The 13,960-nt window shown below is 37.1% G+C and overlaps 1 pseudogene across 1 annotated transcript; it reads left to right on the top strand.

Annotated features, from left to right (window-relative positions):
• Positions 1-1,223: 1,223 nt before the first annotated feature.
• Positions 1,224-13,638, top strand: LOC311579605 (vomeronasal type-2 receptor 116-like; annotated as a pseudogene). Its single transcript has 7 exons — positions 1,224-1,245; positions 3,643-3,730; positions 5,539-5,830; positions 6,173-6,979; positions 7,601-7,828; positions 8,572-8,701; positions 12,710-13,638. The product of its transcript is annotated as a vomeronasal type-2 receptor 116-like (transcript).
• The last annotated feature ends 322 nt before the right edge of the window (positions 13,639-13,960 follow it).

Raw genomic sequence — 13,960 nt, 5'->3', positions numbered from 1 at the left:
ATGCTCATAGACAGAAGCCTAGCATAGATATCCACACAGCAGAAGATAAAAACAGATGCTGAGACTAAAAACCAAACATTGGGTGAAGTATAGGGAGTCTTGTGGGAAAGTGAAGAGAGGGATAAAAGGAAATACCTGGAGGTTACAGGAGATCCACAAGAAAGCCAAGTAAATAGGGCCCAGAGGGGCTTGCAAAGACTGAAACACCAACCAAGTACCATGTATAGATTGGACCTAGATTCCCTAACAGATGTAGCCAATGGGCAGCTCAGGCTTCATGTGAGGACCACAGAAAAGGGAGTGCAGGCTGATTCTAACATGAACTTTGCTGCCTGATTTTATTTGATCATTCCCACTTGGTGTGGCTACCTCAGCACGCAACAGAAGGAGAGGATGTGCTCAGTCCAGATATGAGTTGATGAGCTGAGGTAGGATTGTGAAGAAAGAAGGAGGGAGGATGGAACCTGGAGCAGAGTGCAGGGGCTATAATCAGGATGTAAGTGGAATGAATAAATAAGTAAATAAATGCATAAATTATTTTTAAAAAGAACATTCTTAGACAAGTGCCAACATTACTTCATAATAAAAGTCCTAGAGAACATAATATTGGAGAAAACATAGCTCAGCACAATACAGGATAATACAGAAATCCCACAGACAAAGTCATCCCAAATGGAAAAACATCATAAAGTACAGTCACTGAAGTCGGGAACAATGCAAGGATGCACACTATGCCCACTTTAATACTGTGCTTAAAGCACTAGCAGTCGAAGCAAGAGAAGAAAAGAAAATTAGATAGAAAGAGAGCAAGAATAACTCAAACTATCACTATTTGTAGATTATACAACAAAATTACATTAACACAAACTAGAAATTCTAGAAATTCTGCAGAAAAACTCAAGAAATTATTAATTAATTCAGCAATTTGAGAAGACAGAGAATCAACTTGCACAAATAAATGTTTTGTATGTCTCAATAATAAATATACAGAAAAATTCATAAGCACACTGCCATTCAAGATACTCTCTTGTAGGTCAGAGATTTGTACTAAGAGTTATAAAAGAAAAAAGAACTAAGAAATCTCTCAAAAAGATCATCATACTTACCTACTAGGGAAATGCAAATCAAAAGAAGTTTGGTAATTTGTTTTACCTCAGTCAGAATGGCAAAGATTAACAAAAAAATGACAAAAAATGTTAAGTGCAGTGTCATCCTCTCAAGCCATGGAGTCCCCAGAAAGTGGAGGTAGGCAGAGAAGAGGGGCTTCTGCACCCAGATTTTTAAGCTAGAGTAGGACAGATATGATAATGAAACTCACCTGTTTTCTAGTCCAGGAATATTGATTCATTACTATCAAAGAAAAGCCATTATTACACAATGATTGACACTCTGTCCTGGACATAATTTCCACACTGAGCACTTTTGCAATAACATGTGTCATGGCTATAGTGCCTAACTTGGTAGAGTCACTGACTTAACTCATCTCTGTGCCTTTAGGAATGGAGTCCTTCTACCCAGAAAGCTTTACTCAGTTTTTTTTGGAGAGGAAAACGTGGATATATTTCTATGGTATTATATTTCTTGATGACACTATGACCTTAGATATGAATAAATTGTGGGAAGACACAGTGTTCTAGCACTTGGTGGTATCATGACAAAATGTCAACTCAGTGATTCATGGTGGACAAAGGAATACTATATAAAGTCAAAGTTCACATTCAAATAAGAAACCTGATTTCTACAATGACATCAAACAATCATAAGGAAATCAATTGAGCAGAACTGTAGGTTTTATCAGAAAGAGACATAAACAGTTTATAGTAGGGCATAGACATAATTTTGGAAATCAGGCATGCATCTATGGAAAAAGAGAATATTCTATGACTCGCAGAGATATGGGAAATCAAAACTGGGATTGATAGCCTCCAGTTCTACAGTGCATGGTGTCTGCTATTATGATTTGGTCAGGTCTGGTATGGGCCTTTTCGGCCCTGTTCCCTTTAGTCTATCATGGCATCATCTAGTGTAACATGTTTGTATCATCATGAATGGCTTTTCAATGATTTGCTTCTTGGTTCACATTTGTGGAGAAATCCACTAAGGATTTCATGTCATGGGACTAGATCTCTGTAGTCTTAGATGAAATCATACTGCCTGTGCCTGGAGAAGAGACTAAATATATTTTTAATCCATAAATTGTGTTATTCTGAATACAGGGTCTTGGATTCAAAGCCTGTGGGAAGAAAGTGTTGGACAATTCCACAGGGGGTGAATAGCATGTCAGAAACTACTAATAGTTGTAAATATGCATTTATATTATAATACATACATACAATAAACTACATATAGCAAAAAAAGGACCATAAAACGATCTCATTTCTGCAAATATCACACTTGTAATTACATGAGCTCACTGTGGCTTGCTTGTCTACTATGTTCAAGAAGAGAGGGCTGTGTGATTTAATATCTTCTGAAGTTAGAAATATAACTAATATTAACTTCCAACTATATAAGCTATAAACAAATAACATATTTGATGAAGACAACACATTTCCAAATGTACTTTTCATAGAGTGTGGGGCACCTGCAAGCATAGACTCTTCAAGGTTCACAATGCTTTCCTACTCTTCATAAAGTTTATCACATATATAGAAAAGAATGTATATGTAATTTGAAAGACGAATTGATCTGTCTTATTTCAGTTAACTATACTCATGTTCTAATTATAACTGCATAAGTATACCTATCTCAATTGCCATAGCATCAAAAGATCATAAATTGTGCAGCTAGTATTAATTTATATGGCACTTGAAAACCTCTATATTGATGCCATGTTTATAGAAAGTATTGTTTGCCAGCTATGCACTCAGAAGCCTTCAATGACCAATCCAGATAGAACAGTAATTTCAAATTGTACTGAAAATATGAACATTCTGTCTCAGAACCCTTCTGTTTTCTAATATCCTATGGACTATGATGCTTGAAAACCTGAAAAGGCAACTTTAACACAAAACATATTAATTTAAAACCTTTTTTATAACTATAGAGACAAGATGATGTAAATAAGAACTCCTTTATATTTTCTACACACTATGTACACTGAAATTCAAAACTAAATACACCAGTGTGTCTCAGTGAGCATATAGCCTTAGAGCTTTGCATTTTGTTCTTTTGAGATCCAAGACACAAACACACTGTGGGAAACACAAGAGAGGTTCATGCCTTCCACAAACAGTGTTATATATTAATTTTCACCAAAGGTTCTTGACAATATGTGTTGTCTTACTAGTTATACTTATAAAGTATTTTTTGGCACTTAAGAGAATCTACAAAGATAATTCTAAAAGAGTACTCAGTATACTTATTTGGATATTCCAGGATTTCTGTGTAGACCATACTCGCCTTGAGAACAGAGTTCTATTAAATCATATCTACCTGTCAAACAAGGCACTGTGCAAAATGTCTCATTTCTACCACAGACAGAATTATTCCTAAAAGTGGGCAAGCTTGGATGCAGGCAGAATCAATGACCAAACTCAGCCAAGACAGGGTGAGGAAGCTCTCAATACTTCCTTCCTCACAAATATGTCTGGCCCAGATATATTGGGCCAAAGTGTTGAAGATGATGCTCCAATGTTCTAGAGAATTCTGGAAGACTCTTTAGGCAGCAAACCATCTCTGTCATCTTCTTTTTTGGGAAGGTGCTAAGCTGGACTCCATGTATACTCAGGTAATTAATTTATTAATTCTCAAGCCTCTGATGGAGTTGAAGACCAGATAGTTTAGTTTTACATTTAAGCTTATTTGTTTAAGGGTCAAGATGTTTTTAAGTAGAGACCGATGATTTAAGTTGATAATGATGAGATATGATAGATTTTATTGATTTACATTTAGAATTTTAGACTCACCAAGAAAAGAAATGTGTTTTCTTCAAGGCTACCAGAAAAAAACTCAAAACATATGAATGTAACATATATATAATTCCTGATTGTTTCTTCTAATTTTATATTTAGATTTTACTTTCTTGTCAAAATTAGGAAGATGGTGAAGGATTAGTTGATAAGTTCAGGATATACAAAGTATATCCTGACTAAAAGAAATTAATTTACAGGAGTACATGTATTCATGCTATGGGATGTTTAAGCATGGTGCTTAACTTCCCTGCAAAGTAATAATGACAGTTTCTCTTACTGGGTTTGGGAGAGGTTTTCCTTCACACTAACTTAAAAATATGGTTGACTTGTATGCTCCAGTGGCATTTTAGAAGTCATGTGTATATTTGTATATTAATAACTTAAAATGATTTAAATAGTAGAAGAATATGAAAAGTCTGATTTTAAAGGTTTCTTCTTTTTCGGGATTTTTTAACCATTTTGCAAATTAAAGGACATAAATATCTGCTTACTGGTTATTTTTAAACATTTTATAATGAATGGTTTATTTTCAACATTTATGATATTTCATGTTGAAGATAAAAAATGACATAAGTGAGTTGTACAAGATATATTTATCAGTTATCAAACTATATTTTTCAGGAATGGCATTTTTGCTGTTTTGTTCTAAAACATATTTTCAATAATTTCTTTGAGTTTAAGTTTTGTACTGTCAGAGTCACTAATGTTTATACATGTTCATTTCTCATCATGACATCACTATCTGTTTGTGAGGTAGAAGATGGTAATTCATACTAAGTGAAATGTATACTGATTAAGTTATGGGATTTTATCCTTTCAATGTTCATCATACTAATTGTACATATTATAACAAACCATATGCTATCAAAACTGAGTATCTTGCTGGGCATCATGGTGGATCATGCTTATAATCTTGACATTTCTGCGACACAGATAGATAGACTTTTGTTTTTCTATTGTTTTATTTTCTTTTCTTTCTGTTATAGTGTGCTGTTTCAATCTCTATAAGCCCCTATGAGCTCTGCTTATTTGATTCTGGGAATCAGGTTATCCTAGTGTTCTTAACCCCTCTGGCTCCAATAATTCCTCCACCTTTTCTTCACATGGTTTATAAAGCTCCTTGGGGAAAGACTTGACCATGATCTCCAATTTTTGCTCTCTCATCCTGTTTGGCTATGGGCCTCTCTGCATCTGCTCCCATCATCTGTCAACAGAGATCTCTCTGATGACAATTGGGCTAGACACTGATCTATGAGTGTAGCAAAATATCATTAGGAATCATTTTATTGATTATTTCTGTCCTGTGTCTCTGGCATATCCAGCCTCTAGTTCCTGGTTATCCTTAGGCAAGGGCTCCTTCTCTGGTGTGGGCCTCATATTGACAAGTCATTGGTTGGTCTCTACAACAAATTAGGCTTCTCCATTGTCTCAGCACTTTTTTCAGATAGTATAAATTGTAGATGGGAGGTTTTGTGGCATTGGTGTCCATGACCTAAGCCTGGAATGTTTGCCTCATTACAAATTCCATATGGTTCAGGCTCCATAGCATGCTTTACTAGGAGTCATCGCTATATGTTATGTGGTACAGATCTTCCTCCTAAACATTGTTCTACCTTCTGTCCAGGTACAAGTTGAAGAACTACCAATGTATTTTGGCCATGATGTTTGCCATTGAGGAGATCAACAGCAACAACTACATATTACCCAACACATCCCTGGGATTTGAAGTCCATAATGTTCCACATGGTCAAAGGAACACTCTGGGCAATCTTTTTGCCTCACTTTCAGGGCGTGGTCATAGCATTCCTAACTACAGATATGTAAAAGAGAGCAATTCAGCTGCTGTACTTACAGGGCCATCATGGGCAATATCTGAATACATAGGGACACTGCTGGATCTATACAAGTTTCCACAGGTGAGATGGGGGGATGGTATAGGACTTGATGGTAGCTCGATTGATGACATTGTCCAGGGCTGTGAGGCAAAAAAGGAAACATAAATCCCTCTTCATGGATAGAAAATGATGCAGACAGTTGATGGTACATCTATATTTATGTAGCATAGAATAGAGAGAAAAGGGAATATAGAATAGACACAGAACACTGGTGAACCTATGATTGCTTTCTGTACTTTTCTGGAACACCCATAGGAAGGAAGGTTTCACCTTCAAAGCAGGATTGTCCTAAAGGATTTAAACCATTGCTGTAGAATGTAGTTCAATTTTATGACTATGTTTTTTATTGTGTTTTCTCTGCAGCTTACTTTTGGGCCTTTTGATAGCATCCTGAGTGAACAAAGACGGTTTTCTTCTCTGTACCAGGTGGCCCCTAAGGACACACCTCTGACACTTGGCATTTTATCTTTGATGCTTCATTTCCAATGGTTCTGGGTGGGGCTCTTTATCATAGATGATCACAAAGGTGCCCAGACTCTCTCAGATTTGAGAAGCGAGATGGATAAAAATGAAATCTGCATAGCATTTGTGGAAATGATCCTAGTCAGCAGGGGCTCATATCTTACCAAACCCTGGAAAAATCAGGTTCAGATCCTGGAATAATCAGCAAATGTGATTATTATTTATGGGGACTCTGACTCTCTGTTAAGTTTAATAGTGAATATAAAACAGAAATTACTTAAATGGAAAGTCTGGGTCCTGAACTCACACTGGGATCATTCGAAATTTGATGAATATTTCATGTTAGATTCATTACATGGGGCCCTTATTTTTTCACACCATAATGAGGAGATTACTCGTTTTACAGATTTTATACAGACAGCCAATCCTTCCAAATTCCCAGAAGACATTTATCTTCATGTATTGTGGCACTTATTCTTCAATTGCTCATTTTTGAGGAAAGCGTGTAGAATTGTGGACAACTGTCTACCTAATGCCTCCTTGGGATTCTTGCCTGGGAACATCTTTGACATGGCCATGAGTGAGGAGAGTTACAATGTGTACAATGCTGTATATTCTGTGGCCCACAGTGTGCATGAGATGACTCTCAATCAAGTACAATTTCCAACTCAAGTAAAAGGAAAAGAGATGGTATTCTCCCCATGGCAGGTAACATCACTTCAGCTGAATTGTGACATTGGCAACATGACACTCTACAGGCCTATTAACACCCTCAAACTAGGCAATACATATTTTAGATTATTTTGTTGAAAATATTCTAGAGAGACTGTAAGGAGAAATATGTTTAATTCAATAGACAGTTGTATTACAATGGGCCATACAGTATTTTCAGGGTAAAATTTTCAATATGAAAATTCCAATTACACAAGAGAAGAGACAGAGAATTATCACAGTGCACCTGAATTCTTCTAAATGCTTATATTATGTAAATGATGGCTCAAAAAATCATCCATTTTACAGATGAAACTTCAAATATTTTCAAATTTTAATTGTAATAACTACATTTTTAAAGAAATAACTACATTTCTCCATACATATTCATGATTTAAGAGTGTTTAGTTCTACCTTTTCTAGTTAAACTGATTTAAACATTTTAGAAGGACAGTGATTCTCCCATTATCTTTTGCTATCATTTGCTGAATGCAATTAATATCTATAGTAAAGGTGTTTTTCACATCAAGGTTAAAACCAAGAAGAGATTCTCTCTGATTCTACCTCTGTTATACTTCTTTGGAGGTTATGTAACATAAGTATTTGTTTCGCTTTTAGCTTCACCCTTTTATAAAGAACACACAACTCATCAGTCCTGCGGGGGACCATGTGGTCATGGATTGGAAAAGGAAGTCACATGCAGAGTATGACATTCTCAACTTTTGGAATTTCCCAAAAGGTCTTGGGCTAAATGTGAAAGTAGGAACATTTTCTCCAAATGCTCCGGAGGGCCAGAAATTATCCTTATCTTATGATATGATACAGTGGGCCACAGGATGGACAGAGGTAGGTGGCATCTTACCTTAGTATCTTCACCAGTGTGTACATTTGAAATTTACAACAAGCAAGTTGTGACCATTTCTTGCTCATACAGGGTCCACTCATAGATACATAATTACCACCAATATGAAGAATTGTCTTACTACCTAATTTTGCTGGATGAACTCTTTATTTTCCAAGCTTTTCATTTCTTTAATACCATAAATACCATACCATTTTCAGAATGACCTTAATCATTTTCACAGGTCATCTGACAGAGGATTTATTTTATTCCACCTTAGAAGGTTTTAACCAATGGCCTATTGACCTTCTGATTTTAGGCCCCTGTCAAAACAAAACAGCATGGTATGGGAAGGAGTAGGATCAGGAGGTGATGAGGGAGGAACCTGCAGTTGGAATATAAAGAATTCAAACTGCAGAAAAAGCAGGTAACATATGTTGCTAAACCCACTACCTGAGAATAACTCTGAGACTGCCTGAGATAAGAATGTCTATGCATAGACAAAGCCTCATGTTGGTGATAGATTCTTTATGATTTATCATTAGACACCATTCTTAGTATGGCATGAAAGAACATTTTCAGTTGTCTAACTTCTGCTCATACAATGAGAAGAGAACCAGCCTCAATTGCTCTGTATATCTCACACACCTCATACAATTAAAATGTTAGAATTGTATAATGCTTGTCAACATTCTGTGGCAAATCCCATAAATACCCGATCATTTGCTATCAATCACTTTATTCTCAGATTCCTCGGTCTCTATGTAGTGAGAGCTGTCATCCTGGATTCAGGAAAACCCAGCAGGAGGGCAAGGCTACCTGCTGCTTTGACTGCACTCCTTGCCCAAAGAATGAGATTTCCAATGAGACAGATAATTGTCAGGCATGCAGAAAGCATACCCACCTTCCCATCATTTGCAATGGCTAAGCATATGGAAAACATCTGTAAGTGAGCTGCAACCAGCTCATTTCAGTGAAGGTATTCCTCTTCCTTCCAGCTGTTAGAAAATCACAGGTTATATAAAGTTCATTCTTCCCACAGAAATAATACACTCTTGGCATTGAAATTCATACCTGCTTTATATACTTTAACCACAGTAGATGTGGATGTCGCTGCCTACAGAAAACCACTGTAGACTACCAGAGAAGTATGCTTCATTACAGCATGCATTTTATCTTACTTTATTCTCTGTTGCTATGACAAAGTACCTTGACCAAGAAACTTATAAAAGAAGGCATTTAATTGGCTTACGATTTCATATAGTTAGAGTCCATGTTGATACCTTGAATGAGACCATACCCCATATGCTCGACTGTTTGAATACTTGCTCTACAGTAGTGGAGGAATTTGCAATAAATAGAAGGTGTGGCTTTGTTGCCTCTCTCCCTCCCTCCCTCTGCCCCTCTCTCTCCCCACATCCATGCTTATAGATCAGATATAAACTCAGCTATTTTCTCATTTGCTTTCATTCCTTCACCTTTCCATGATCTTCATCTGGAACTATAAACCCATGAGTTATAGCCTTTCTTTAATAAGTTGTGTTGGTCATTATGGCTCTTCACAACAATGGAAAATTAACTAATAAAGAATAACAATTGTAGTAGTTCAGAGCACACATGCTGATCCAAACACAGGAGACAGAAAATACATACTGTCACTAGAAAGATCCTTAAAAGCCCTTCCATAGACACAAATGTCCCTAATGAGCCACAACTACTATTCCACTATTTCCAAATAGTTGAACAAATGGAACTCCACGAATAGTCTCTGAGCTATTCACTTTCAGGTTCCTGACCCTAACTTTTAATTGGATTATTTGGTTTGCTGATGTCTGGTTTTCTTTATTTCATCATATAGTTTGGATATTTGCCATCTATTGACTGAGGAGTTGGGGAAAATCTTTTCCCCATTCTGCAGGATATCATTAGTTCTTACTGGTAATGTCCTTTGCCTTATGGAAACCTTTCATTGTCATGACTTCCTATTGTCAAAGTTAGAGACCCTGCTGGCTCTCAGTGTTCTATTTAGAAAGTCATCAGTCAAGATGACCTGCCCATTGATGAGAATGGAATACATCAGTCTTCCAATTTAATGTGTGTGAAGTTTTATGTGTGCTTTAACATTTATTAGGGTTTCATTTACAAATGTGGGTGCCCTTTCATTTGTGAAATATATGTTCAGATTTGAGACACCATATTAGTGAGGTTTTCCTTTAATGTGTGTGAAATGTCCTCCATCTCTCTGATTAAATTTTGTTTGAAGTCTATGTTGTTAGATATCAGAATAGTAACACCAGCCTGTATCTTAGGTCCATTTTCTTGGAAAAGCTTTTTCCAACCCTTTACTCTGAGGTAACATCTGTCTTTGATGTTGAGGTCTTTTTCTTCCCTGCAGTGGAAGGATGGGTAATATTTTCATACCCATTATGTTAGCCTGTGTTTTTTATTAGGAAATTCTGTCCACTGATAGTGATGGATGTTAATGACCCATTATGATTAATTCCTGTTATTTTGGTAGTGTTTCTGTTGTTCCTGCTGCTACTTCTGTTGGTGATGGTGGTGGTGGTGGTGGTGGTGGTGGTGTGTGTGTGTGTGTGCATGTGTGTATGTTTACCTTCTTTGGGTTTTGTTAGTGTGCAATTTACTCCTTGTGTTTTCAGGAGTGTACTTAATCTCCTTGTGTTGGCATGTATCTTTTATTGTCTTCTCTAAGGCTGGATTTGTACACAGATATTGCTTAAATTTGACTTTGTCATGTTCTTTCTCTATGGTGATTGAAAGTGTTGCTAAGTATAGTAGTCTAGGTTGGTATCGGTGGACTCTTAGAGCCTTAAAGACATCTGTCCAGGTACTTCTGGTTCAGAGTCTCTGTTGAAAGGTTGTGTATAGTTCTAATAGATCTTCCTTTATATGTAGCTTGGCCTTTTTCTCTTGTTGCTTTTAATATTCTTTCTTTGTTCTATACATTTAGTGTTTTGGTTATTATTTTGCCTGTGGTCTTCCATTTCTGGTTCTATATATTTGGTATTCTGTAAACTTCTACCTTTATAGGCATGCCCTTTTTTATGTTTGGAAATTTTTCTTCTGTGATTTTGTCAAATATATTTTAACACTATCAAGCTAGAATTATTCTTAGTCTCCTACATCTACTATTTATAGGTTGGTCTTCCATAATGTCTCAAATGTCCTGGATGGTTTTGTGTTAAGAATTTTTAGATTTAACATTTTCTTTGACAAATGAATCTTCTGTCATTGTATCATCAACCTTCAGAGATTCTTTCTTCTATCTCTTCAATTCTGTTCCTGATGATTGCATATGTAGCTCCTTTTTGTTTGCTAAGATTTTCCATTCTAGAATTCATTCAGTTTATGTTTTCAGGGCATCTATTTCCATTTTTAGACCAGTTTCATTCATCTGTTTGTTTGTTTATTTATTGTGTTTTTGTTGGATTTCATGGCTTTCATTAAGGAATTCATTGAGTCGTTCTAATTTTTTTCTTTCTCTTTCCTTAATTTTTTTAAGAGAATGTTTTTTTTTCTTCTTTAGGAGCCTGAATCATATTCGTGAAGTTGATCTTAAGGTCATTTTCTTGTGCTTCCACCTGCACTGAAATATTGCAGTCTTGTTGTCTTAGGATAGTTGGGACCTGGTGGTGCCCTATGGCTTTGGCTATTTGTTGACTGTGTTCTCACACTGCAGTTAAGACATGTAGGTTTGAGGTGATTATAGGTCTAAGAGCTGATTTCTGAGTTTGTATTTATTGCATGGTGGTTTTTTTCCTTAATTTATTCTTGTTCCATCTCAATGGTTATCCCATCCCTTGTATCCTCCCATTCTTCCCTCCCTCCCATTTTCCCCTAATTCCCCTCCCCTATGACTGTTCCTGAGAGGGATTTCCTCTCCCTGTATATGCTCATACGATATCAAATGTCTTCTTGGTAACCTGCTATCCTTCCTTTCAGTGCCACCAGGTCTCCCCCTCCAGGGGACATGGTCAAATATAAGGCACCAGAGGTCGTGTGAAAGTCATACCTCACTCTACACTCAGCTATAGAGAATGTTATGTCCATTGATTAGATCTGGGTAGGGGTTTAAAGTTTACCGCCTGTATTATTCTTGGCTGGTGCCTTAGTTTGAGTGGGACACCTGAGCCCAAATCTGCCTTTCATAATGTTCTACTTGTAGGTTTCTAGGACCCTCTGGATCCTTCTACTTTGCTACTCTCCCATGCTTCTCTCATCTAGAGTCCCAGTAGGATGTCCTGCCCTCTGTTCCAGTTTCCTAGTAAGTGAAGGCTTTTGTGGGACATGCCCCTTGGGCTAGCATGCAGATATAAGTATGAGTATATACCGTTTGAGTCTCACTTGCATGGTGTTTTTGTCCTTGGCTTTTGTTTCTTTTTTGGTCTCCAAGTCTTTGAGGCCTGAATTTCTGACAGCTGACTTGAGATTGTGTGAACAGGCTGGGGACAAGGCTTCAGGTGACAAATTGGGCCTTTGGTGGGCATGGGGTCTCTGTCCCTCTAACTGATGTCACCGATACCTGTTTTTCTGGCCATTCCCTTGGTCTTATTGAACTTTTCCTTTAATCTAGTGTTCTGCTAGTATTCTCTGTGTAGGGATATATTTCTATACAGACATTGTTTAAGTTTGACTTTGTCATGAAGTATCTTGTTTTTCCCATCTATGGTGATTGAAAGCTTTTCTTCCTATAGAGGTCTGGAATAGAAAGTTTTCTGGGTATGGTATGGTTTCCAACTGTGTGTATTTTATACACACAAAACAAAATGACTCAAATTACAGTGCAGGATGGTACACCTGGCAAGTGGCATCTGGTCAAAGGAGAAACCTGAATGCACATTCATGATCAACTGCATTTCTGGCAGATATGAATCAATGTGTGAGGTGTCCAGAAACTCACTATGCAAACAAAGAGAGGCACCAATGCTTACAGAAAACTGTGACATTTTTTGCCTATGATGAGCCCTTGGGGACAACACTCAGCTTCACATCCCTGAGCTTCTCCTCACTCACAGCTGTTGTTCTTGTTGTGTTTCTGAAACACAGAGACACTCCTATTGTCAAGGCCAATAACCGGCATCTCAGTTATATCCTGCTCATCACTCTGACCCTTTGTTTTCTTTGTCCCTTCCTCTTCATTGGCCATGCTAACACAGCCACATGTGTCCTGCAGCAAAACATTTTTGGACTCCTCTTCAGTGTAGCTCTTTCTACTGTGTTGGCCAAAACTATCACTGTACTTATAGCCTTCAAGATCACTGCTCCAGGAAGAGTTAGGAGGTGGTTGCTGATCTCAAGGGCCCCTAATTTCATTATTGCCATCTGCACCCTGATCCAAGTTGTGCTTTGTGGAATTTGGCTGGCAACTTCTCCTCCCTTCATTGATAAAGATGCTCACTCAGAACATAAACACATCATCATCATTTGCAACAAGGGATCAGCTATTGCCTTCCACTGTATCCTTGGATATCTGGGAGCCCTGGCCCTGGGGAGCTACTTTATGGCTTTCTTATCCAGAAATCTGCCTGACACATTCAATGAAGCCAAGTTCCTGGCTTTTAGCATGCTTGTATTCTGCAGTGTCTGGGTCACCTTCCTCCCTGTCTACCACAGCACCAAGGGAAAAGTCATGGTGGCTATGGAAGTCTTCTCTATCTTGGCTTCCAGTGCATCACTCTTGGGCATCATCTTTGGCCCTAAGTGCTACATCATATTATTAAAGCCTGAACAGAACTCACTTCATTACATCAGGGACAGAAAATATGCTAGGAAGAAAGACCTTCTTAAATCCTAGCTCCTGTGTTTCTTAAGTAATATCTTCGAAGGCTGTTGATTTTCACCTTCTGAACAATCAAATATAATGTTAGAATTTTCCCTTTGATATCATGGGTTTGTTTAGGTAATCATTTAGGATAATTGGATTCTGTAGCCATCCTGGTTTTTTTCTTTTTTTCCTTTATGTATTTATTTATTTATTTAATATATTTTTTAATTTTTTACATATACATTCATATTATTATACATATGCACATTAAACTACCTATAGCACAAAGAACCACTACACAATCAGAATTATACAAATGTTACATTCTTGGTGTTTTAGCTATTTGTATTTG

Source organism: Acomys minous (genome assembly GCF_964271855.1).
Source record: "Acomys minous genome assembly, chromosome: 12".
Taxonomy (NCBI): Eukaryota; Metazoa; Chordata; class Mammalia; order Rodentia; family Muridae; genus Acomys; species Acomys minous.
The sequence above is the reverse complement of the archived record's forward strand: the minus strand, read 5'-3'. Positions and strand labels throughout refer to the sequence as shown.